Raw genomic sequence first — 26,125 nt, 5'->3', positions numbered from 1 at the left:
TTAGGTAAGCGACCAAACCGGACCAAGTTCTCTTGCTTGGACACCAACAAGAATCTCGATGGGACATGAACCGAGCAGAGATGATCAGAAGGTGGGAGTCTGGCATATTCTAGATTAGCCAAACAACCCCACACATTTTTAAGCTGCCCGGAGGAGAGCGCGAGAGCCCGCTGTGCTTGGGCAACGAGGTAATTCTCGCCACGTGTTCTCCAAGGAGCCATCCTTCATTGTGATCCCATCTGGTTGGAAGCAGTCCCAGGCTGGGGTGAACGTGCAGCCACCAGCGACTTGCCCCAAACAGGATTTCATTATCTGAGGGGAAATGAACTTTTTCTATCCCCTTCTTCTGCGAGAGGACGGGGTACAAGTTCTCACAGCTGCCAGACAAAGAACGGCTGTGTTCAAAGAGTGGTTCGAAGCCCAAATGTTGATTATCTGAATGAAGGAATTTAATTAAATTTCCGAAAGCACAGGATCCCGCTGACATCACCGATTGGCAGAACGAAGCCGACTGACACACTGTTTAACGCCTTAATGATGCCGTTATTAGGATTTGGCCGGTATCCTGGATCAGGCACAATGGTTTCCCAGTGGCGGAAGCAGGGCTCAGAGCCGCTCTGCTGAGAACATCTCTGGGAGAGGAACCCAAGCCCTCACCCCCTTCTCCTTCCGCCCCCTTCCTGGTGGCGATGATTGGGATTCCTCAGCTGCGCTACCCCTAGAAGTACCGGCAGATGAGCTGGGCGGCTCCGGGGCCTTCCCATCATTCTCAGAAAAGACCAGGATCTCTGCAGAGGAGCCAACATGGCACGGCACCGACCCAGCTTCAATGTGCTCTCCTCTCATGGCCACGGAGCATTTTCGCCTCGTGAATCCGTCCTTCTAGCCCTTGGCAAGATAAAGATCGCTGTCCACTGTTTTTCCCCCTAATTAAATGTTATTTTATGATGACAAATTTTCAAATGAGAGTGAGGAAGAGATTTCCATTCTATATCAGTTGTAGTGGTAATAAAAGGAAAGCATATTTTCCATTTCTTGATATGAGTAATGTCATGTCAGAGTTAGTCTCTATATGTCTATAAATGGACTCCCCAATTAACCATATGTTTTCTGTCCTTTATCCTTCTAAGTGACTTTAGAGACCAACTTTTTTTAGCTCTTTCATTTTACAGGGGAGAAAACTGAGGCACAATTAGGTTAAGTGACTTGCCCAAAGTCACCCAGAGGGTGTGAATAAGAGGGATGGTAGAACTTGGGACTCTACCAAGGATCCTTTCTTTTGTGTTCCATTTCAGAAGCCATCTTGGACTCTTGAGGCTCAACTTAGATGTTGGAAAATCTCTGGGTCTCCTCCCTTGAAACACAACAAACTGTCCCCAGGTTAGTGACTGGCCGGCAGTGAAACAGAAATGGTCTGTGCTTCCTTTATACTCGGAGTATCTATTGGGAAATTACTAATACTTAGAAGTCCCCTTGTCCCATAGGAATACACCTCTCTAGGTCACAACTGTTGCATCTCCCTGCTCAGGCTTGTAACTTAATGCACAGGATAAACTTTCTTCTGGCTTTTATTTTGTTTTTAATATAAATCTCTGTTGTAGCGACTGATTTTTCTGAAACCTAGGTGGTTATTGAGTAACCCCCTCTAAGCTGTCTGTTAGTTTTTTTGTTTTTGTCTTTCAACTTCAGTAAATTTTAGAAGAAAACTTCTTTCAGTAACCATCACTCTAAGCTGACTCAGGGCAATTCCTGTCTTGTGACAGAGGTTGGGCTCTGTTGTTGGGCTTAGGGGATAGAATTCCAGGTTTGGAGCTGGCAGACCTGAATTCAAATCCTGCAAGACACTTCATCTTCCCTCAGCTTGGTTTTCTTATCTATAAAATGAGGATAATAATAGTAACTTTCTCACAAGGTTATTGTAAAGATCACATGAGATAATAATTGTAAAGCACCTGGCATGTAGTAAATGGCATATAAATAACAGCTATTATTATTATTATTATATATCTGGTTATCCTCTGGTCTCTTTGTGTTTGAAGAAAAAAATCAGTTTCTGAGAAACAGATAAGCAAGCAAGAGATTATATAATAGTGTAATATGAATAGACAGACATTAGAAGGGGAAACTGGGGAAAGACTGACCTTTTCTCAGACTTCTCTCCACTGAGGTCTTGAACTGCCACATGTTTGTCGAGCCAGTGATCTTCTCTCCACCTCCCATCTCTGACACAACTCAGCCCTCCTTCTGCTCCTCTGAAGTAGGCTGGAAGCTCAGGCTACTTCTAACCATTCAGATGCAAACCAGACTCTCCAAATCTTTCCCTAAGAGAGCTTTCTCTTTCATACTGATTCCTTAGCTTATGACCAAGTCTCTCACAATGGCTTTGATTGTTTCAAGAAGGTGTATGGGCTTTGCTCAATGATGGATCAATCAAGATTTTACCCTAAAGTAACTAACCTTACCTGGCTGGGATAATCACTCAAGGTCCCTCTTGACTTACAGTAAAAAATAAGTTTCTGGCTTGGATAGAAAACTGAGAACATTCTGAGACTAATTTTCTGGGGCATTGGGTCAAAGGGGCCATGACTAATTAGATCAAAAGACCTGCATTTAGATCTCCCTGTTTTTCAGGAACGGTAAACAAGAGTCCAGCCACCAGGATGAGAATTTTGCCATACTCAGTTCAAGGAGGATGGATCTCCGGCAAAACTCTTCTCTTTACAGACACATGTGCAGAAATGGAAAGATAGTCCCTTAAATGTGGCTCCCAATAAAATAAGTCGTCGCTAACCAGGAGAGATACAAAAACACACAGCTAGTTGATATGCGTACCCTGTCTTCCTCTTCTGCTTAGTTGATCTGCATAATATTTTAATTAACAACGGACACCAAGTTTCCCTCCAGCTGTTTGCAATCAGTGGTCAGATAAGATATAGAATAATACCATTCTTCCCTCACTTGCCTCTGTCAAGACAATAGGTCTCAGGTAAGAGTGGTTGCCCACAGGTCACGGATGGAGGGAGATTTCAGTGTAATTATAGGGTAGAACCCTTGATTCAAAACTGTGGTTCCCCAGGAGTCACAGAGACGGAGTTGGGACATCTTTTGGTTTATTAATAGAACACCACAGATTTAGGGGGAAAAAATGATGTGTTTAGAGCGGATCATGGTCCTTGTTAACCTTCGGAGCTGAGAGGTCTTGCTTAGTAGAAGATGTTGCCTCATCTTTGGGAGGAGCTGAAAATGGGCCAGGATGATAGTGGGTGGACTGTCTTGCCCTAGTAGCATAAGGTTAATTTTTCTTCAGTTGGCTCCTTCTCCCCCCGGCAAATGATTTAGCCAGAAGAGAGATTTCTCTCTCTTCTCATATTCTTCCTTCCTCTCCCTCTTTCCTTTTTTCTTCCTCTACTTCCTTCACCTCTCTCCCTCCCTTCCACCATTAATGGACTCTGACAACCATACCCTCTTCGTTTCCTTCTCACTTTTCCCTCTTCTTGGCAGCTAAGAAGGCAGAACTCTTTCTGTCCTGTCTCTTTTTTTCACTGTGAGAGGAGGAGAAATCTCTGCCTCCACTTGCTGTTTTTACGGATGGGACAAGCAAACACTTCTTAGATTTTCTACCATCGCAGTGACTAGTAGCCCCATTGGGCCTAGGAAAGTTATATATATATATATAGTCATCTATCTATCTCTTTATCTATAGTCATCTTCCCATCTATTTCTCCATCTATAGCCATCTATCTTCCTATCTATTGTCATCTATAATCATCTCTTCAAGCATTATTGTCTATCATCTTTTTAAGATCATTGTCAGGAATTCTATTTTCCCCTCTTAGGTGACTTTCCTAAAATAGATCTGCCTGCTGATATTGAGCTCGCAATTTATCATGTGTTTCTTTTCACCCTTTTGTATTTTTAATGAATAATAGTCACTTAATCATTAAGATCTAATTTTTCTGACTCCCTCACCGGCTTACATCAAAATCCTAGAATTCTGAAAAACCCTGCCGGTAGTTTTCCCCAGATGATGAAAGCACCGAGCTCACTGAATATTTCTTTTGGTACCTGGTACACTGGGATATAAAATAGTGGCTATTTCATCAGGACAGTCTGGGAGAAGCTTGAATGAAAGCTGCTTCCTCCATCAGCATTAAGAGAAGGAAAATCCTGGCATTTCAAGTATTGGGCCTTTCAAATTTAGCTCACTCTGTGCAGCATTTCCAGAGAAAGGCATACTATTAGCCCTTCTCACTTAAGAACCACTGGGCTCATGTTCAATTTAAAACATGTTCTCGAATTGAGACTTGGCAAAGATGAAGCCCTGGGCTGAAAATAGAGATGACTTATGAATCCTACCTTCTTCGTCGTGCTCGGTCTCTGCTCTTGGCTGCTCCAGCTCCAGCCTCCTCCACATTTATGCTCCCCAGTGTTTACCTCTATTTTAGGATCGACATCGCTCACGGCCCGTTCTGCATCCTCTGTGATCATGGCGTGCCAAGAGCATCGCTCCGCTCAGTGTCAAAGGGGCTGCCAGGAATCGTATTCCTTCAACAACTTGGGCTTTTATGAGCTTTTTCCAAAGGACACTATGTCCTTTGAGGGCTTGGCCCTTGTTTCTATTTTTGTGTCTGCAGCAGTTACCTTGATGGCCTGCACATAGTAGGCACTTAATAAGAGGTAGATGAGCTGAATTGGATTTGCCTGGTGCAATGTCACTCATCACCCACATGCCCACTTTTCTGAAGCTTTGGGCAGCAGGCATCTAAGTACTTACGGCATTGTCTGAGGGCAGAGCATGGCACAAGGCCAACATCTCAGCCCTGGCTTTGGATCCATTCCCCTGGCAGTTTGTCCCTTGTCTTCCTTGAGCAGAACGCCCACGTGCTCTCTCCATGGCCCTGCATTTCTGGGAGATGAGTGGCCACGTCCTTCTTCAATGATATCTTTTAACCTGCTTTAGCCTCAGTAAGATTGAAAAGGAGAAGGAACCCTGAACATCCCTAAGTCGAAGCGCAGCATTGTATAGAAAAGGAACTGAGGCTCATGGAATTTAAGGAAACTGCCTAAGGCCACATATGTATCAAACAGGAGGGCCAAGAGTCAGAACCAGACCACGAGTCCATTGCCCCCGGGCACAAATAAATGATCCAGAGTAATCTGCTACACTTGGTGTTCATCCAGTGGCTCTCCTTGTGTCCTTCAACAGAACGTAAACTCCTTGAGAAGGAGGATTGTTTCACTGGTTGCATCTGTATTCCCAGCTCTATGCACAGTGCCTGGAACATAGTAGCTACTTACTAAGACTTGATTCTTCCACCATTATATTCTCCCATGAATTGAAGCCATCAAACACTGCCGGGAGAACACTTATGTTAAAATGATGGAGTTTCAGAAAACCCAGCACTATGGAGTCATTGAAAGATCTGAAATCTGCACAAATGATTTCACTCTAATTTCTTCCTGTTAATTATTCCGGGGCTCATATTATAATACAGTGAAAAGAGCTTTTATTTAGCACTTGAAAGAATTGAGAAACAATGGAGAGCTAGGGAACATGGAAAACTGGGAAACTGGGGCCAGATCTCTTCAACACTTTGTACCCCAATCATGCATTTGTGTAAGCAGATATTTTTGAGCATAATCGAATTAAAGCATATGAGTCATTAAGTAGATGCCCCATCTTTTCTTAGAGGAAATAGTAAAAGCAGTCAAATGCTATTTTTGTAATTTTATTCTTAGAGATTACTTTCTTCAGTTGCACTTGATTTCTAGGATTGTTAGCAGTATATAGTCATCATGAGAGTGTAGACTCCTACTCCAATTCATTGGCTATTGTACTATCACTTCTTTTGAACTATTTTATACCCTTTAATAATGTATTGGTGTTTCAGACACCTCCCTTGTGAAGTATCTTCCTAGTTAGGGGAGGGTACTTATTAAATCATGCATTAAACAACCGAGGCACATATGAGAAAGGAAGTATGAAAATCTAAGGTTTAGTAAATCTTTCAAAGAAAAATGGAATCTACAGTGAAATAATTCATTATGTGACTAATATTATAGTTCCTTGAGAGCAGAAAATGTATTTTGCCTTTCTTTTCCCTCTAACACATAGTAGGTGATTAATAAATTCTGCTTGACTGCCTAAGTCCAAACTCGGTGATTTTCAAATTTCTGTGTTTGCACATTTTCCTCATTCCAACGTTTCTTTAATTTCCATTAAATGGATCAGATTTAAAGGAATTATTTAGTTGACTGTGCATTACACATGAAACTGCAAATCTGTCATGTACAACTTACTATTCCTTTTAAATAAATAATAAAGTTATCATGGAACTTTCTTTCCCCTTCCCTTTTATTTCTCTCCTTCCCCAGATAGCTACCAAATGTGTGCGTGTGTGTATGTACGTATACATGTAAAGCATATATATTTTTGTGTATCAGATCTTTGGATGCAGATAGCATCCTTCACAGGACCTTTGCAGTTAGTCTGGGTATTTATAATAGTCAAAATGACTTAGCCAGTCAACGTTGTTCTTTAAATCATTTTGCTGTTACTCTAGACAATGATCTCTTGGTTTTGTTCATTTCACTCTTCATTCATTTGTGCCAGTCATGTTTTTCTAAGATCATCGAGGTCATCATTATTTAAAGCACGATAATATTCCATCAGGATCGTGTACTGCAACTTGTTTCCCAGTTCCCAAGTAGATGGACATCCTCGCAATTTCCGGTTCTTTGCCACCACAAAGATAGTTGCTATAAATATTTTAGAAAATTTAGAAAATCGAGGTTATTTTCCTTCCCCCTAATCATTTTGGGAAACGGATCTGGGAGTGGGATAGCTTGAGCAAAGGGCATAGATAGTTTAATAACTCTGGGCAAAAGTCTGGATTGTTCCCCAAAGTGGTTAGATTAGTTCATGCTTCCACCAGCAATGAATTAATGTCCCAATATTTCCACACGCCCCCAATATTTGTCACTTCCTCTTTCAATCATATTAGTCAATCTGAGTATGTAAAATAATATGACAATGTTTTAACTTGCATTTCTCTAATCACTAATGATTTCTCTTGATATTGAGAGGATTCCAGGAGTAAAGGGCTAGCCTCTTATCATTTATTCATAACTCTCATTACATAATGAGCCCATCTTCTTTGTCATTATTGCATGGATGACAACCTTGACTCCCATTCTCCTTTATTATTCCTTTTATGTCAGGAATTGCTGTCTCTGAATACCACTTCACTGCCCTCTGGGGGAATGCTCATTTTCAGTCCTTTAAAGATGTTGGCAGCCCATGCATTGTGGCCACATAACACATTGTGCAGCCTTGCAAAGCACCGGGGGGACACAGAAATACAGAGCTGAAAGGGGAGGGAGGCTCTTGCCTCGAGTCTGAGACCTGACCAAGAATTCCCTCCAGAGCAAACTTGACATGTAGCCACTTACACTTTGCTGATGTCCTGGATTGAGCCCGTGTCACTTTGATGTAGCTTTAATTATTAGGATTTTTCCCCTCTTAAATCAAAACAAAATTTGCCTCTTTGCTGGTGCCCTCCGAGTGTCTGAGCCCTTCCCTCTGGGTCCAGGCAGAGCACATTTATTCTCTTTTCTACATATCAACCCTTCAATTATTTGAATGTAGCTTTCATGTCTCCCCTAGTTTTGTGTTCTCCAAGATGATCCCCCAATATTCCTTTAACCATTCCTCTAGGCATGAGCTCTAAGCCCTCCAGATCCTGGATGCCCTCTTCTTGGACCCTTTCTTGTCTTTCAGAAAAGGACACCGTGGTGTTGTCCACTCATTTTTGGCCCCAGTACGTTATATGCATTATTACATGGACCAAAAAGTTGGCTGGTTTTCTAAATAAAATGTTTCTGAGGCCATTCTGATGATTTCATTGAAGATTTTTTTCCTCCTTGGTCTGCATAGTAGAAAGACCTTTTAATCTAGAGCTGGCTAATGGATGTTGAGTCCCAGAGATGGGAGGGAAGAGGGAGATGTTCAATGCAGTTTTTATACATCTTGAAGGAGTTGTGACATCTGGTTTTATTTAATTGTATTATTAATGATAGACAAGAGACCTCGATCTTTTAACCTTACAGAGAATTCTGGGCACTGCAGACACGTATGAAAAACACAGTACAAGCGAAGAGCCTGGGAGACTTGGAATATAATCATAAAGCCAGCTTTTCACTGGGAAGGGAGAAGACAAAAGGCTATTTGTTACACACCCATTTCAATAATCAACTCTAAAGGTGAAGAATGAAGGAGATAAAGGTTGCCAAAAAGAGCAATTGAGTCCTGTGACACTGGTTTTAGATCCAGAAACCATCCAGAACCATGACCTGTTTCTCCCTGCCCTGGGCTTGCCTAGAGAGATCTTGGCCAAAAGCAGACTAGCTATCATAGGTGCTTTATTACTAGAAAAATAATGGGGCTTCAGTGGACCCCTAGCCAGGAAAATAAGCATAAGGATTCAGCAGCCAAAGAAAACCATGACTGCACAGATAAACACATATGAACAAAATAACTCAGATTTAGTTTCTATTCTTATTTTTGCTGCTTTAAACCAATGACAAAAGTCAGAATTGGCCTCTATTCTGAAAGCTCCAAAGCACAGGAGGATTTCTTTATTGAGGGAAAAAAAGTGAGTTGACAGAAAGAATGAGATGGAAACAAGTAAAAATACAATAAATAAAATACAATCTTTTAAAAATCCTAATGAGAGGCAGATGTAGGGCCGTTGAAAATGTTTTTCTTTTGTTTTTTTTTCTTTCCTATCTTTTCTCCTTTCTTTTTTCTTTTCTTTCCTGTCTTTTCTTTCTTTCTTTCTTCCTTCTTTCCTCCCTCCCTCTCTCCTTTCTTTTTCTTTCTTTCTCTCTTTTTCTTTCCTTCCCTCCTTCTTTTCTTTCCTTCCTTCTTTCTCTCTCTTTTTTCTTTTCCTTCCTTCCTTCCTTCCTTCCTTCCTTCCTTCCTTCCTTCCTTCCTTCCTTCCTTCCTTCCTTCCTTCCTTCCTCCCTCCCTCCCTCCCTCCCTCCTTCTTTCTTTCTTTTGGAATTCTTATCTATTGGACTCTGAAATCCATTAGAGAATCTTTTTTAAAAAGAGTACATTTACTTTGGAACAATACAAGGAGACTATGTTTCCATATTTTTGCCTTTATGTTACTGAAGGCCACCATTCTCATGTGGAAAGCTCCTCTCACCTCTGTGGTCCTCCTCCTGATTTATTTAGTACTCCCCAAACCTCCATGTTAAGGGAGTGCTCCAGCCAGCAAGGATCACTTTTTTCTTTCTCCTCAAGCTCAGCCCCTGACTTTTTATGTTTTGTTCATCATTTCCCAGAAGTTTTCTCATTCTTCCTCCCACTATGGTTCCTTCTTTGCTTCGTTTGTTCCTTCTAGAGCTTTCATTTTAAGGGAGGGCTCGGCCTGTCAGGCTCACTCCTTCATTGTTCTTCAGACTGTCCCCAGCCTCTGGGATTCTTTCTCCTCCATGCTCCTGCTTGGGTGATGGCACTCCCTTCCCCTCCCCCCCTCTCCCCCCAACCTGGAATATAAGCTCCCTGAGGTCAGGGGAAAATTTCTGCCACAAACGATAAACTCAAGTGAGCTTAGAACGAGTCCTTAGGACATCCTGAGGGCAGAGGCAGCTTCCCACCAACATTCCCACAGAGGTCCTAAATCTAGAACTGGGCTTTTCCATCTATCTAATCCAGCCCCTCATTTTGCAGATGGGGAAACCGGGATCCAGAGAGATACAGGATGTGCTCAAGTCACATAGCTAGTAAGGGTCTGAGGCAGGATTTTAATTGTGATCTTCCAGAGACCAAGTCCTGTCACCTGTCCACTAAGCCACACTACCTCTCATCTTGGGGTTGGCTGGATCTCTGAGCCTCTCTATCTTGGCTCTCTTCTGAAGCTGCCCTTTCCCTGCCCCTCCATCCTCTGTGGACAGTCAGATTTCATCCCTGGACAAATAAACAACCCTTTTCAGCCCTGCCCTCCCAGGATCTGCTACCATCTGCCTGCCCTTTCTATTGCTTCATGCTTGTGAGCCTTCTCTAATTAATAAACCCCACTTCATCCTAGGTGCTTCAACACAAACTCCTGCCTGCCCCAAACCCTGGTGAGGTTCCCTTCATGCTTTCTGGGGCTCGGAGCTCTTTCCATAGCCCTTCCCCTTGGTCAGGAGGACGAGGATGCTGACCTCTTGGCTCCTCGTTCCCAAGGCCAGACCTTTCCTCCAACAACATTCACTAACCTCCAACCTGTCCCTGCCTGAAGCATCCAAACAATTTCCTGTCTCCTCTGCCCCTCCCAGCGGCCCTGGCGGGTGGGCACTCACCATTTCCCTCATTTTCCAGTTGAGGGAATTGAAGTGGAGAGAGGCTAAGTGACTAGGGCTGTGTCACTACAGGCAAGGGGAGGGAAAGACGAAGTCATTAGCGCCTTGGACCAAAATGTAGAGAAAAACCAGTTGCCTCCGTTGCTTTTGGAAAGAACGAGGGGGATAGGAGTGGAGGGGAGATTAATTAAAGCAAATTAAAGCCAAGGTGACTTTCTGCTTTAATTACTTGACCATTCACTTTGCTCAGCCAGTTCATTTTGCAGGTGTAGATGGCTGTGCTTAAACCAACTGACAGCTAAGGAGACAGCAGCCAATAAGTAGCTTTTGGTGTCAAAAAAGCAAGTTAAAACTCAACAACTGGGTTTGGAAGCAAAGGCGCCACAACAGACTTTTCAATGAGCGGCTCACAATATGCTGACCCTCCCTTGGGAGAGACCATAATCCTGGAAGTGCGTGGGATGGGAACCCGGCATCGGCTGGCTGAGAAGCTTGCAGTTGTCCCGTCTGTGTTTCCTACAGAGCAAGACCAAAGGCACTAGGAAATCTGCCCACTTTAGGCTGTGGCAGTTTGAAGACTCACCATGGCACTGGTGTTTTAGCTGGAAACCTTGTGTTTTCTTTTTTACTTTACAAAACATATGCCTGGGTAATTTTTCAGCATTGACCCTTATAAAACCTTCTGTTCCAACATTTTCCTTCCTGTTCCCCCTCCCCCAGATGGCAGGTAGTCCCATACATGTTAAATATGTTAAAGTATATGTTAAATCCAATATATGTATGCATATTTTTTCAAGTTATTATTTATTATAGCTTTTTATTTACAAGATATATGCCTGGGTAATTTTTCAGTATTGACCCTTGCAAAACCTTTTGTTCCAATTTTTCTCCTCCTTCTCCCCATCCCCTCCCCTAGATGGCAGGTAGTCCCATACATGTTAAACGTTCAATCCAATGTATACGTATTTATACAGTTATCTTGCTGTACAAGAAAAATCAGATCTAGAAAGAAAAAAAACTTGACAAGGAAAACAAAAATGCAAGCAAACGATAACAGAAAGAGTGGAGATGCTATGTTGTGGTCCACACTCATTTCCCATAACTCTCTCTCTGGGTGTAACTGATTCTTTTACTAAACAATTGGAACTGGAAACCTTATGTTTTCATCTTCTCTTTTTCCCTACTTAACAGGGACATTCTGGAGAAAGAAATATTCTAACTTGTCTCTATTTTCACTATTTTAATATAATTTTAACTTCCTCAGTCTCTCCCTCCCCCTCCTTGCCCTTTGAGTTTCTTTTCCCTCCGCTTCCATCCCCTTTGGACTTCTCCTTTCTTTCCCTTTTCCAAAAAGCACAAGATCTTGAAGTTGGGAGGGACTCCGAGGTCACCTGGTTTGGTTTTTCTCTGAACAGATTCTGTAAGATTGCTCAGCCAGCCAAGGAGGTGAAGAGACCCTATTGCCTGTGGGGGCAGCCCCTTTTTACCTTTGACAGGGTAATTGTGGGGTAAGTTTTCTTCCATCCAGCCTTCACCTGTCTCTGTCCAGTTTTCACCCATTCTTCTTTTGGCTCCTGAGCGCCAATAAAGGGAGTCCTGTTCCCTCTTTCTTGGGTCATTCTTTCAGATTCTCAGATGATCTCTTCAGACCATCAGCTTCTGCTGTTTTTTCCTCATCTCCCACCTTCTTTGCATCCCTATCTCCTGGCTCTGGAAGCCCCCGGCGTTTATTGGTTTCCTTTTAAAACCAGAGGGCTCTGAATTGAATGATGATACCCCAGACAAGTTGTGATGGGGATGAAGGACTCAGGGCTGGAGGTGGGCATGGGGGAGCTTCCATGTTACACTGTAGACTTGCTGAACACCCACAGACCTTGCTCAGGCCTCCCCCATTTTTGTGCTTGGCAAATTTAGACCCAGCTGAAAGACTTTACATGGAATCCTGTTCAATTCCCTCTACTCGATTGAATCCAGTGTGCAGCCCATTGGTGGTAAACAGAGGCACTAATCCATATGTAAAGATCCTGTGGATGCAGTTTTCACTTGTAATATTTTTATGCTGCTTTATATTTTTATTAAACTAAACATTTCCCAGTTGTATCTGAATCTGGTTGAGGCTGCACTTGGGAGTGGTTCAGCCACAGGTTGTGTTCGATGCCTCCCTTCTTGCCCATGAAGATCATGCAACCCGGCTCCTTCCTGACTCTCCCCACTTTGGGTCACTTGAGCTTTAACTACCATGTGATCGATGCCGTCATCTGAGTTGATGGTCTGGCCCTCGATGGCGGAGGACAGAACGCTGGGCACCTCTCTAGACCGGCCTTCCAGCCCCTGCTTTCTTTGAAAATCATGGAGCAGCCGGGTAGTCCCAAAGCCAAATGCACTTACCTAAGACTCTTTGACAGAGAGTTCGCCACGCCCTCACCTCGAGGTCAGAAGAAATGATACTGGGACGTTCCCAAGATGTCTCTGAAGAGACTTTGGTGGCAACTGTTAGACATGGAAGACAGCACGGGACCCCCCCAGCATGGCAGCCCCTCACCCGAGCCAGGGCCGGGCTCTGTGAGGGAAGCCCAGTCGCAGGAGCTCAAAGAAATCTTCTCCACTCATCCTGTGACTGTCCTATTTGGAGAAATCTTTTAATAACAATCCTGATTCTGGATCCTGTCTCTGCCTCTATCTCTGTCTCTTTCTCTCCCCTATCCATGGCACAAAGTTACCCACAGTGGTAGATTTATTCCCCCACTCCCACCCCAAGCACCTGGGAAGAGAGTTGTGAGGGGGGGAGGGGGCGGGGATCCTGATTGCTGGCGCTGTATGGGCCGGGGTTAAACAGTTTAATGGGACCATCTTTGGAGCCTGCCCCCAGCTCCGGGCCACCCGGCTTCTCCTCCTGCTCCAGCTCCCAGGCGCCCGGCTTCTCCTCCTGCCACCTGCTTTCTCCTCCTGCCGCCCGCTTTCTCCTCCTACCCCTCGGTTTCTCCTCCTGCCGCCTGGTTTCTCCTCCTGCCCCAGCTCCCAGCCTCCTGCTTTCTCCTCCTGCCCCCCGGTTTCTCTTCCTGCCCCAGCTTTCTCCTCCTGCTCCCAGCCGCCCGCTTTCTCCTCCTGCCCCGCCGGGTTTCTCCTCCTGCCACCTGCTTTCTCCTCCTGCCGCCCGCTTTCTCCTCCTACCCCTCGGTTTCTCCTCCTGCCGCCTGGTTTCTCCTCCTGCCCCAGCTCCCAGCCTCCTGCTTTCTCCTCCTGCCCCCCGGTTTCTCTTCCTGCCCCGGCTTTCTCCTCTTGCTCCCAGCCGCCCGCTTTCTCCTCCTGCCGCCCGCTTTCTCCTCCTGCCCCGCCGGGTTTCTCCTCCGGCCGCCCGCTTTCTCCTCCTGCCCCCCGGCTTCTCCTCCTGCCTCAGCTCCCAGCCGCCAGGCTTCTCCTCCTGCTTCCAGCCGCCCGCTTTCTCCCGCTGCCCCCGAGCAGGGTCGTTGAGGACCGTTGCAGCCTCCCGAGGCCCCCCGCGGCCCCCCCGTGCGACCGGCGCCCCCGAGCCCGGAGCCGAGGAGAGCCCAACGCCCGAGCCGCCGCCGCCGCCCGCCCCCCGGCAGGGACCCGAGGTCGCCCGCAGCTTGTGCCCGAAAGCGTCCATTGCGCGGATCCGCCCCAGACGCGCCGAAGCGGGAGCGGCCGAGCGAGCGGAGCCGGGCCCCGGGACCCCCTCGGCGCAGCCCGGCCGGCGGCCGGCGCGCCATGAGCCCGCTGCTGCAGACCATCAAGTGCGTGGTGGTGGGCGACGGCTCGGTGGGCAAGACGTGCCTGCTCATCTCGTACACCACCAACAAGTTCCCGTCCGAGTACATGCCCACGGTGTTCGACAACTACGCCGTCACCGTCATGATCGGCTCGGAGCCGCACACGCTGGGCCTCTTCGACACGGCGGGCCAGGAGGACTACGACCGCCTGCGGCCCCTCAGCTACCCGCAGACCGACGTCTTCCTGGTCTGCTTCTCCGTGGTGCGGCCCAGCTCCTTCGAGAACGTGAAGCACAAGTGGGTGCCCGAGATCACCCACCACTGCCCCAAGGCCCCCTTCCTGCTGGTCGGGACGCAGATCGACCTGCGGGACGAGCCCTTCACGCTGGCCAAGCTGGCCAAGGACAAGCAGAAGCCCGTCACGCCCGAGATGGCCGAGAAGCTGACCCGAGACCTCAACGCCGTGAGATACGTGGAGTGCTCGGCGCTCACCCAGAAGGGCCTCAAGAACGTGTTTGACGAGGCCATTCTGGCCGCCCTGGAGCCCCCGGAGCCCAGGAAGAGCCACCGCTGTGTGCTGCTGTGAGCGCCCGCGCCCGCCCTCCCGGCCCGGCCCGGCCCGGCCCGGCCCGGCCGCCCCTCTACGCGTGCGAACGCGAACCAAAGAATTATTAAAAGTTGCTTCTTTTGCACTGAGGGCGAAGGTTCTGTGCGCAGCCCCGGCCTGGCGGGGGAGGCGAGGCCCGGCGGCTGCCGCCTTCCCTCCCCACCCGTGTCATGGGGGCTTATTTCCCTGACCCACGTGCATAATGGCACCTCATTTTCCCTACCCACCCGTGTCATGTTGGCTCATTTCCCTTCCCCACCCGTGTCATGTTGGCTCATTTCTCTTCCCCACCCGTGTCATGGGGGCTCATTTCCCTTCCCCACTCTTGTCATGGGGGCTCATTTCCCTTCCCCACCCGTGTCATGTTGGCTCATTTCCCTTCCCCACCCGTGTCATGTTGGCTCATTTCTCTTCCCCACCCGTGTCATGGGGGCTCATTTCCCTTCCCCACTCTTGTCATGGGACTGTTTCCCTTCCCCACCCGTGTCATGTTGGCTCATTCTCTTCCCCACCCGTGTCATGGGGCTCATTTCCCTTCCACTCTTGTCATGGGGCTCATTTCCCTTCCCACCCGTGTCATGGGGCTCATTTCCCTTCCACTCGTGTCATGTTGGCTCATTTCCCTCCCCACTCGTGTCATGGGGGCTCATTTCCCTTCCCACTCATGTCATGTCTCATTTCCCTTCCCCACCCTTGTCATGTTGGCTCATTTCCCTTCCCACTCGTGTCATGGGGGCTCATTTCCCTTCCCACTCATGTCATGTCTCATTTCCCTTCCCCACTCTTGTCATGGGGGCTCATTTCCCTTCCCACTCTTGTCATGGGGGCTCATTTCCCTTCCCACTCTTGTCACGGGGGCTCATTTCCCTTCCCACCGTGTCATGTTGGCTCATTCCCTCCCCACCCGTGTCATGGGGGCTCATTCCCTTCACTCATGTCATGTCTCATTTCCCTTCCCCACTCTTGTCATGGGCTCATTTCCCTGACCCATGCATAGCCACCTCATTTCCCTCCCCACCCGTGTCATGTTGGCTCATTTCCCTTCCCCACTCTTGTCATGGGGCTCATTTCTTCCCCACCGTGTCATGGGGCTCATTTCCTTCCCATTCGTGTCATGGGGCTCATTCCCTTCCCACCGTGTCATGTTGGCTCATTTCCTTCCCACCGTGTCATGTTGGCTCATTTCCCTTCCCCACTCTTGTCATGGGGGCTCATTTCTCTTCCCCACCCGTGTCATGGGGGCTCATTTCCCTTCCCCACTCGTGTCATGGGGGCTCATTTCCCTTCCCCACCCGTGTCATGGGGTCATTCCCTTCCACTCGTGTCATGTTGGCTCATTTCCCTCCCCACCCGTGTCATGGGGCTCATTTCCCTTCCCTCATGTCATGTCTCATTTCCTTCCCACCTTGTCCATGTTGGCTCCATTTCCTTCCACTCGTGTCATGGGGCTCATTTCCTTCCACTCATGTCATGTCTCATTTCCTTCCCCACCGTGTCATGTTGCTCATTTCCCTTCCACTCGTGTCATGGGGCTCATTTCCCTTCCCTCATGTCATGTCTCATTTCCCTTCCCCACCGTGTCATGTTGGCTCATTTCCCTCCCCACCCGTGTCATGGGGCTCATTTCCTTCCACTCATGTCATGTCTCATTTCCCTTCCCACTCTTGTCATGGGGCTCATTTCCCTTCCCTCTTGATGGGACTCATTTCCCTTCCCACTCATGTCATGCTCATTTCCTTCCCACCGTGTCATGTTGGCTCATTTCCTCCCCACCCGTGTCATGGGGCTCATTTCCCTTCCCTCTGTCATGGTCTCATTTCCCTTCCCACTCTTGTCATGGGCTCATTTCTTCCCCCTTCATGTTCTCTCCCCCTGTCATGGGGGCTCATTTCCCTTCCCACTCATGTCATGTCTCATTTCCCTTCCCCACCCGTGTCATGTTGGCTCATTTCCCTCCCCCACCCGTGTCATGGGGGCTCATTTCCCTTCCCACTCTTGTCATGGGGCTCATTTCCCTTCCCCACTCTTGTCATGGGGGCTCATTTCCCTTCCCACTCTTGTCATGGGGGCTCATTTCCCTTCCCACTCATGTCATGTCTCATTTCCCTTCCCCACCCGTGTCATGTTGGCTCATTTCCCTTCCCCACCCGTGTCATGGGGCTCATTTCCCTTCCCACTCATGTCATGTCTCATTTCCCTTCCCCACTCTTGTCATGGGGGCTCATTTCCCTTCCCACTCTTGTCATGGGGGCTCATTTCCCTTCCCACTCATGTCATGTGGCTCATTCTCCCCCCCGTGTCTGGGCCATCCCTTCCGTATCATGTTGGCTCATTTCCCTCCCCACCCGTGTCATGGGGGCTCATTTCCCTGACCCACGTGCATAATGGCACCTCATTTTCCCTCCCCACCCGTGTCATGTTGGCTCATTTCCCTTCCCCACTCTTGTCATGGGGGCTCATTTCTCTTCCCCACCCGTGTCATGGGGGCTCATTTCCCTTCCCCATTCGTGTCATGGGGGCTCATTTCCCTTCCCCACCCGTGTCATGTTGGCTCATTTCCCTTCCCCACCCGTGTCATGTTGGCTCATTTCCCTTCCCCACTCTTGTCATGGGGGCTCATTTCTCTTCCCCACCCGTGTCATGGGGGCTCATTTCCCTTCCCCACTCGTGTCATGGGGGCTCATTTCCCTTCCCCACCCGTGTCATGGGGGCTCATTTCCCTTCCCACTCGTGTCATGTTGGCTCATTTCCCTCCCCCACCCGTGTCATGGGGGCTCATTTCCCTTCCCACTCATGTCATGTCTCATTTCCCTTCCCCACCCTTGTCATGTTGGCTCATTTCCCTTCCCACTCGTGTCATGGGGGCTCATTTCCCTTCCCCTCATGTCATGTCTCATTTCCCTTCCCCCCGTGTCATGTTGGCTCATTTCCCTTCCCACTCGTGTCATGGGGGCTCATTTCCCTTCCCACTCATGTCATGTCTCATTTCCCTTCCCCACCCGTGTCATGTTGGCTCATTTCCCTCCCCCACCCGTGTCATGGGGGCTCATTTCCCTTCCCACTCATGTCATGTCTCATTTCCCTTCCCACTCTTGTCATGGGGCTCATTTCCCTTCCACTCTTGTCATGGGGGCTCATTTCCCTTCCCACTCATGTCATGTCTCATTTCCTTCCACCGTGTCATGTTGGCTCATTTCCTCCCACCGTGTCATGGGGCTCATTTCCCTTCCATTCTGTCATGTCTCATTTCCCTTCCCCACTCTTGTCATGGGGGCTCATTTCCCTTCCCACTCTTGTCATGGGGGCTCATTTCCCTTCCCACTCATGTCATGTCTCATTTCCCTTCCCACCCGTTGTCATGTTGGCTCATTTCCCTCCCCCACCCGTGTCATGGGGCTCATTTCCTTCCCTCATGTCATGTCTCATTTCCCTTCCCCTCTTGTCATGGGGCTCATTTCCCTTCCCACTCTTGTCATGGGGGCTCATTTCCCTTCCCACTCATGTCATGTCTCATTTCCCTTCCCCACCCGTGTCATGTTGGCTCATTTCCCTCCCCCACCCGTGTCATGGGGGCTCATTTCCCTTCCCACTCATGTCATGTCTCATTTCCCTTCCCCACTCTTGTCATGGGGGCTCATTTCCCTTCCCACTCTTGTCATGGGGGCTCATTTCCCTTCCCACTCATGTCATGTCTCATTTCCCTTCCCCACCCGTGTCATGTTGGCTCATTTCCCTCCCCCACCCGTGTCATGGGGGCTCATTTCCCTTCCCCTCATGTCATGTCTCATTTCCCTTCCCCACTCTTGTCATGGGGGCTCATTTCCCTGACCCACGTGCATAATGGCACCTCATTTTCCCTCCCCACCCGTGTCATGGGGGCTCATTTTGAGTGATCGCGTCCCCCAGGCTTGGTAGGAGTGTTGGCCGATGGTGTGATTCTTGTTCGTTTCTTAAACCGAGGCAGCCTGGTGCTGGTTCTAGACCCAGCTTCTTGGAGCTGCTGATTGGTGCAGGCCCCGGGGACTTCTGGGTATGTTTTTGTTTGTTTGGTTTAGAAGGGAGGAGTTACTTGTGAAGATTTTTTAATGAGGGTTTTTATTTTCCTTTAAAAAAAAAAAAATTCTTCAGGAAGGGCAGGGATGGGGAGTGCTTGGAGCACAGCAGGGTGGATCCCCCTCCTCAGACTTGGTCCAGCAAACAGATCTTCCCCTCGGGCAGCTCTTTAGGAGGAAAAGAATAGGACAATTTCTGCTCCGTTTTGGAAGTTGCTCCTTTCCCTCCAGGGTCTGAGCAGGTCCAGAGTTGAGTGATACCGTCACCAGTGGGTAAAGCTTTCCTCAACCCTTCTCCCAACCCAGAGGCTTTGGGTTCTTGACCACAGCTTTAAGGACCTTTACTCGCCAGGTGCCCCTTTTGAAGTGAGGGTTCAACCTTCATTAGTAAGCCAAGAAAATCAGTGTATATTTGGAGCCCCACTGCAAACGTTGAGTTTAGAACTTTAAAGACAAAAAAAAAAAAAAAAATTGTTTTCCTGCCAGGAGGTCTGAAAGACTGTGCCAGGATGTGTCGCCGAATATGGCCTAGGATTATTTTCATGGAACCTTAGGAAGAAGGTGAAAGGAGGGTCCTGGCTGACAGCCATCTCTGAAGTGATTCAAATGATCTTTCAAAAGAGCTTGGGAGAGAGAAGCTGGATTATGAAACTTGGTAGGGGGGATTTATTGGATCCCACCAACAGAGGCCTAGCTTTGTTTTGCATGTGAGAAATCCTATAGCCAGAGGATACGGCCCTAGCATAAAATAATGTTTTGTTGGTTTTTGCTTGTTTTGTTTTGTTTTAAAGCAGAGTCTTCTGTTAATAGGGGTTTTTTCATTCTCAACTTTAGGTTCTGATTCTTATAGGTTCCCTGGTATTGAAGGAAAGGTTTTCTTCTTACACTTCAGTTCTTTGTACATGCAAACTTACACCATATATTAAATACTTACACATATACAAAGTAGGATCATCCATACCGCTGGAAAATAAAACAGCCCTGAGTCCTTTTGGGTGCTTACCCCTTGGTTTCTCCCCCATTTTTCTTTCCTTGACCATGAGGCAGCTTCTTTTCACCTACCCCTATTTTCTTAGCCCAAGAATTGGGTCCCTCTTCTCGCCTCCTCTCTTACAGTCCAGTTCCTGATTTATGAGCCAATTATCCATGGTGTAGACCACATTCTGTGACTGGCTCTCCATGTCAAGCCATTTCTCCTTATCATGTTCCACACAGCTCCTGGGGATGTCGCCCCTCTGTCTGCCCTCCCCAGTGCCCATCTCTGGAGTTTCCTCATGCAAAGCAGCTACCTAATGCCATAGACCCCCACATCCTCCATCGTCATGACCCGTCCTTCTAAGTGACTCTCTGCTCCACAATCTCTTCCCAAAGTGTAGACCAGGAACAAAACCAAAGCCTTCCTGGGAATAGATTTTCCTTATTTGCTGGCACTGTGCTGGGGCCATGATGATGGCTGAGGGCGAGACAGGTTTGTGGTAGCGACAAGGTCCCTGCTTGGATAACTCCCAAACCTCATTTCTCTCCAAGTCCCAGTGGACAGCCTGTGCTGCCAGTCTCTAGCCCACTTCTCCATAGTCTGTCTCTCTCGCTAGTCCACACCTGACCCTGATGCTCTCCTCTCACTGAACCCCCAAATTCAGTTCTGCTGCCCTTCTGCCATCTCCCACCACTGTCCAAGGGGATCTCATTCACCTCACAGGCTATAACTGATGGCAAACCAGCCTGAAGCGGCCCGGAGGCCCTGAAGGGTCCTAGGAACCCACAGTCCAGCTTCCTGCTTGCTCAGGTTTGTGTGTCTAGTCATTATCAGAGACTGGATTTGAACCCAAGCCTTTACAATAAATTCAATTCTTTTTTAATATTTCCTTAAATTATTTTCCTGACAAAAGCTCTGGAAGAGGATTTTAGGTAGCTAGATCTCACACTGAATGAAGCTAAAGATTGGAATAAGGAAGAAATTAAATCCCAGTTTTGGAGTCAGGAAGAATTAAATTCAAATCCTGCCTCTCTCACTAGCTGTGTGACCCTGACCAAGACACTTAAAATACTAGTTTCTCATTTGTGTCCTGGATATTCATAGGTTTATTATGAGAATCAAATGAGTTAGCCCATATAAAGCACTTTGCAAACTTGACAATACTATATGATGCTAGTTATTATGACTGTGATTATCAATATTTTGATTCTCCAGTTTTTGGCATCCTTCCATAAACATAACCCTGCTCAAGAGGAGGGCACAGATCTAGTCCCAGGATTTGTAACTACAAAATCAAACCAGCTGTTTCATTTTCATAAAGCTTTAAACGTTTCTACAAAGCTCTCCAGGAAAGATGAGGGTCAACAATAGTGACAGACAAGTTCCCTGTAGCCTCCTTTAGGTAAAGGTGACCATATTCTTAAGAGACAAATGTGGAACGTTGAGTGGTGTTGACGGCATGAATGAAGAAGCAAGATTCATGGGTAACTCATGTCCTTTTCAGAGATGAAATATGAGCTCTGATTGGACAAATGCTTCAAAATGATCAATCAGAGCTGCCTGACCTTCCAGCTGAGAGAGAACTCAGAACGAGGCATGATTTGTGGGACACAAATGTGTTTCCAACAAGGAGTGAGGTGACACTGATCAGCTACCGGAGTAATGATGGACAAAGGGAAGAAGCCACCCATCCATTCTTTGTTCATGAAGAAATAAGTACTTGGATTTGTCTGCCAGCCATGGTTGCTTTGCATTTGAAACAGTGATGATTTCTGTCAAGTTTTGTGCTTTATATTAGGTGAGCCATCCTGCTGCTTTCCAGGGGAGAATTCCTTGCTCAGTCAAGATCTATCCAGACTTAAGCACTATTTCTCCAACAAAGTGTCAGGAGAGGGCTTCATAACAATAATTGTAATAAGTAGAATTTACACAATGGTTTAAGGTTTTCAAAATCCTTTCAAAATCTCATTTAACCCTCATGATCCTCCTTCTTACCTAAACTTTACAAATGGGGAAACAAGTGGCCTGCCCTGAGCCACACAACTATCCAGGGTCTGAGGCAGGATATGAACTCAATGCAGACTCTTTTCTTGCTTTACCCACTGTCCCATCCACTGCCATACCATGTCATCAGGGTGGTCATCTAGCTTCTGCTCGAAAGCCTATAATCAGGAGGAACCCATAACATGCTCAGGTAATCTCTATCCTTTTGGCGATTAAAATCTAAATTGGGATAAACATCTTTAATACTTTAAGTTCATCCTCACCCCTGCATTATCCCATAGCCCTGAAATCTCAAAGATTGTTAGTGAAGGAAAAATGCGAGGTCTGTCAAGTTGAGATTGCTCTGAGAATGGGCCCATGATGGACTATGGGATTTTATCTGCGATGAGTCTGCTAAATTCAGAGAAGCTCAGCCCTTGAAGACCAACCACCAAGCGATGGACCATTTTGTTCACAGTAACTCATAAAATCCTGCCAACGAAGTCTTCAAGGGTTGACTTCGAGTATCGCTAAAGGGAGAAACTCCATCTCTGATTCCACAGAAGTCATAGAGGGTGAGGAAGATGACTGTAATGAGCCCAATATTGGGCTTTATTACTCAGATACCTAAAATCGGTCACAAATGTATTGGCAAAAGAATATGGAACACCAGGACCACTTTCCATTAACAGATATTTCCAAGACTCATAATGCAGACAGAAATATGAGTTGAAAATAAGCCAAAGTCATTTCAGACTTGAAAAATATCATTACTAAAATTAAAAACTTGTTTTCCAGTAAAGGAATATTTATTTTTAAAACTCGTGGGGTTACTAAATTTTATTTCCATTTCAAAATATCTTTTGTTTCAACAGATTTTTTCCTCACCCTTACACCCGCTGAAATTTCAAAATCAACAGTTCAGACAGGGGACAAACAAAATATTTGGCTACAGTCGGTGAAGCATCAGCAAAAACCCAAATCAAGCAACCCAGAGGGAGGGAGCGAAGCCCCCAAAGAAAAAGTCTGGAAGTTGCTAAAGGCAATGAGCTGTTAGGAAGTGGAGGAGGGCTGGGCAGTTAGAACCATTGCTTACTGATCTCAGCCTTCTCGGGACTCAGATGCTACCAGTTCAGGGGTTTCCATGGTACCACTGAGACAAGGAGTTGAAAGTATTGGGGGCCCTGAGCCTGGGAAAGGGAGAGGATGGGCTTCAAGGACTATCCCAGGGAGAGGATTAGACTTCTCTGCTTGAGAGAGAAAGGTCGAAAGAAGCAAGAGGGAAATGGAGATGGCTTTGTTTAAGGAAAAGCTTTCAATGAGGACTGTCCCAAGTACATGTACATGAAGAACTAACGGGTCCTTCTTGGGGGATGGCTTCATGCAGAGCTAATAGCTGTCCCCCTACTGGGTTCATGGAAGGGGAGAGTCTTCTTGGGATATGGGCTGTCCCTAAATGAGGGCCCATCCAAAGGGAAAATTCTACAATTCTCTTGAAGCTTCTTCCAAATAAAATCCTTGTGCTCCCTGCTCGTTTGTATTCAACAAAGGGTCCAAAGGTCATGCTGGGAGATTTCCCACCTCTCTGACACACTTTCTCCATCCAGAAAATGGGGCAGAAATCTGTTCTCCCTGGGTATTAAGAGTTGGGCTCACAGTTCACAAGCTCAAGGGCCTCCTTTGCCAGTGTGAGTCCACAGGAGCCTATCTGCCCCCACCAGAGACCTGCCCAGACACGGGTCAGACATCCCTCCCAGTTCCTCAGGGGGTGGGCCGCTGGTGCTCCCGGCTGCTGGGGGAGGCTCTCGCTTCCTATTGTCACTGTTCCGGAAGCTGTTTGTAGGGGTCCCAACGTGGGTGGTCTCTGCTGTAGAGCTGGTTATTTAACAGCTAAATGACCCCTAACCTCGTTCAATCACCTGGAGAAAGGTGAGGGCGGACTCAGTCTTTAGGATCTCTCTTTCCCAATCGATAATGTCCCTTGGTGGGACAGGGACGAGGACAATTCTTCACCATCCTTTGCACTTAGTTCCAAGATTATTTTAAACAAGAAGATCCGGGACTTTTTTTTCATCTGGTGGCCGCACCCCAGGAAATTCTTTCCCTCCCCTCCCTGCCTCATCCCACTCAGCAAGCCTGGCCAAAGGGGCTTTGCTCCCTCCCCCGCTGCTCCTTTCCACTGGCCCTAGACATAAAAAAGGGGGAGAAGACTCGGTCAGGAAATCGGGGAGCCGGTCGCTCTGCCCATTGATCAACGCAGTGGGACTGAATAAGCTCCTCCAAAGAGAAAGTGGCACAAAGGAGGGGGTCTCCATTATCCCCCCCCCCCCAGAAAGGAAACTGTGGGGCTGTGGCTTCCAGGGTCACATTCCTGTTTCCTACAGGATTGGAGTCTTTAACAAGGAAGGCCTGGTTCTCTTCTGTTGGGCTAAATCCCAAGGCTCTGCTCGACCACGCCGTCTGTCCTGGGCTCTGATGAGGAGGAAGACGTGGGATGGACCCATCCTCCAGCTGTCTCCTGTCCCTCCACATGTGGAAGCTGCTGCTCTTTACCATCCCATCGGGGCTTACACCCTGAGTTTGGTGCAGGAGACTTTCAGAAAACTTGTCGTCCTGTCACCGGGACATCAGGGAGTCCCTGTGGGCCCTTCCCACTTGGAGAGGGGTTTGGAGGCCTGGGAGAAGCCGGAGCCTCGGGGGGCAGGTTTGGCTGAGGAGACACAGCCCTGGAGGCAGCTCGTACCAAGTTCCAGGTCCTTCCCACCATAAGCAACAAGGAACAGACGGCCTCAGGGCAAGCGGGGCATGGCTTCCTGGCTTCTTAGTGGAAAGACTGGAGGCTTTGGGCTCGACTGGGAATTTATTGGTGGAAGGAACGCTGAGAAGGTTATTGCCGGCTCTGTGATTGGGTCCCGAGACTGGGAGGTAAAGGGGTATGTTCAGAAGCAGCCGGCACTGGTGTGTGTGTGTGTGGGGGGGGGCTGTCTTCGAGTCCAGGCCTTCCTTCCTCCGAGGCTGGCTTGACATCTGCTGGCCACGGGGCTTCCAAGGTATGAGTGGGTCCACTTGTCTTCCCCACCAGAGCCGAGCACAGGGCTGGGCACACGGGGACCGCTTCCCAAAGGGCTTTATCCTTAGCTCACTCATCCTGATCCTGGGGATCCATGGCATGTAAGAAACAACGTCATTCCCAAAGAACTGCGCTCCCCCTCAGCCCCGTGCGCTTTCTCTGGTGCCTTAGAAGCCGGATGCCAAGGAAGGGCTCCTCGGCTGTTGCAGGGCTCCGGGCCGGCGGAAGGCAAAGAATCCTCTTCAGCTGCTTGTGGAGAGCCTGGAAAACGCTTCCCAGAGACTCCCTTTGCCATGCAAGGGCTTGTGCTTTCTCCTGAGGAGTCCCTTCAGAATGGGCACTGGATTTCTAGGAAGATGCCTTGTGGTGTCAGTACCATGGCTAGATCCAGCTTCCACAGATAGAAGCCTCTGAAGGACCCCCCCCCCCCCGTTAACATGTCATTTTTGGGATTCTGGGTGGGACACAATATGGCAACCCAATAGCTAATGAGACTGTGGCTATATTTAGAGATAGGATTTCCAGGAACTCTTGGAGAAATGGAAGTCTCTCCCTTGGTACGTCCCCCAGTTAGAGCTCATCTGGAATATCCTGTCCAGTTTGTGTGACCAATTTTAGGAAGGATCTAAATACTTTGGCAAGCATCCAAGAAAGGATAATTAGGAAGGGGAAGGACCTCAAGTGCACCCTCTATGACCATTGGTTGAAAGAAATAGGGAAGTTGAAATTGGAGAAGAGAAAACTTAAAGTGGATTTCCTCACTGTCTTCAAGCATTTGAAGGTTGTCAGCTGAAGATGATGCAATAGAGTGGTTGGCCACTCGACACACTCAGGGAAGAGTTGGTCTTCCCTGATCACAGAAGGTAGAATGAGAAGCTGCGAACATACAACTCAGGTTCAATGTCAGGAAACACATCCCGGGAATGTGAGTTTTGTAAAAGTGGAATCAAGGGCTTCAGGAGGCATTGGACTTTCCCCGTGGAGATGGCCAAAGAAAGAGGAATTCTCCATCAGGGATGGATTGGCCTGAGGACTTCTAAGACTTTTGGCAGCTTGGACTGTGACTCCCATGACTTCCTGGTCCAGAAGCTAGAGCCTCATATTATTGGGGACCATTAGACATCTTTATCTGTGTTGTGTGCCATTTAAGCAATGTGTGTCAACATATAAACTACCACCTTACGTTACCACCTCCAAGCCCAGACTAGTCCTCAGATCAGCTTGTCATTAAACATAAGTACAAAATAAAAACAAATATAGATTAAAATATAAATAAATGACACAAGTGATTGTCTCCTTTGGGACAATTAAGATGTTTAACTAGGAATGTGAACATCAGCTTTTTACAATTTC

General features: G+C 47.6%; 1 pseudogene; it reads left to right on the top strand.

The window, feature by feature from the left end:
* The first annotated feature begins 13,861 nt into the window (after positions 1-13,861).
* LOC116419634 lies at positions 13,862-15,126 on the top strand (annotated as a pseudogene).
* Positions 15,127-26,125: the final 10,999 nt, after the last annotated feature.

Source organism: Sarcophilus harrisii, chromosome 5, assembly GCF_902635505.1.
Source record: "Sarcophilus harrisii chromosome 5, mSarHar1.11, whole genome shotgun sequence".
NCBI classification, from domain to species: domain Eukaryota; kingdom Metazoa; phylum Chordata; class Mammalia; order Dasyuromorphia; family Dasyuridae; genus Sarcophilus; species Sarcophilus harrisii.
Note: the sequence above shows the minus strand (reverse complement) of the source record. Positions and strands in the feature narration are given on the sequence as shown.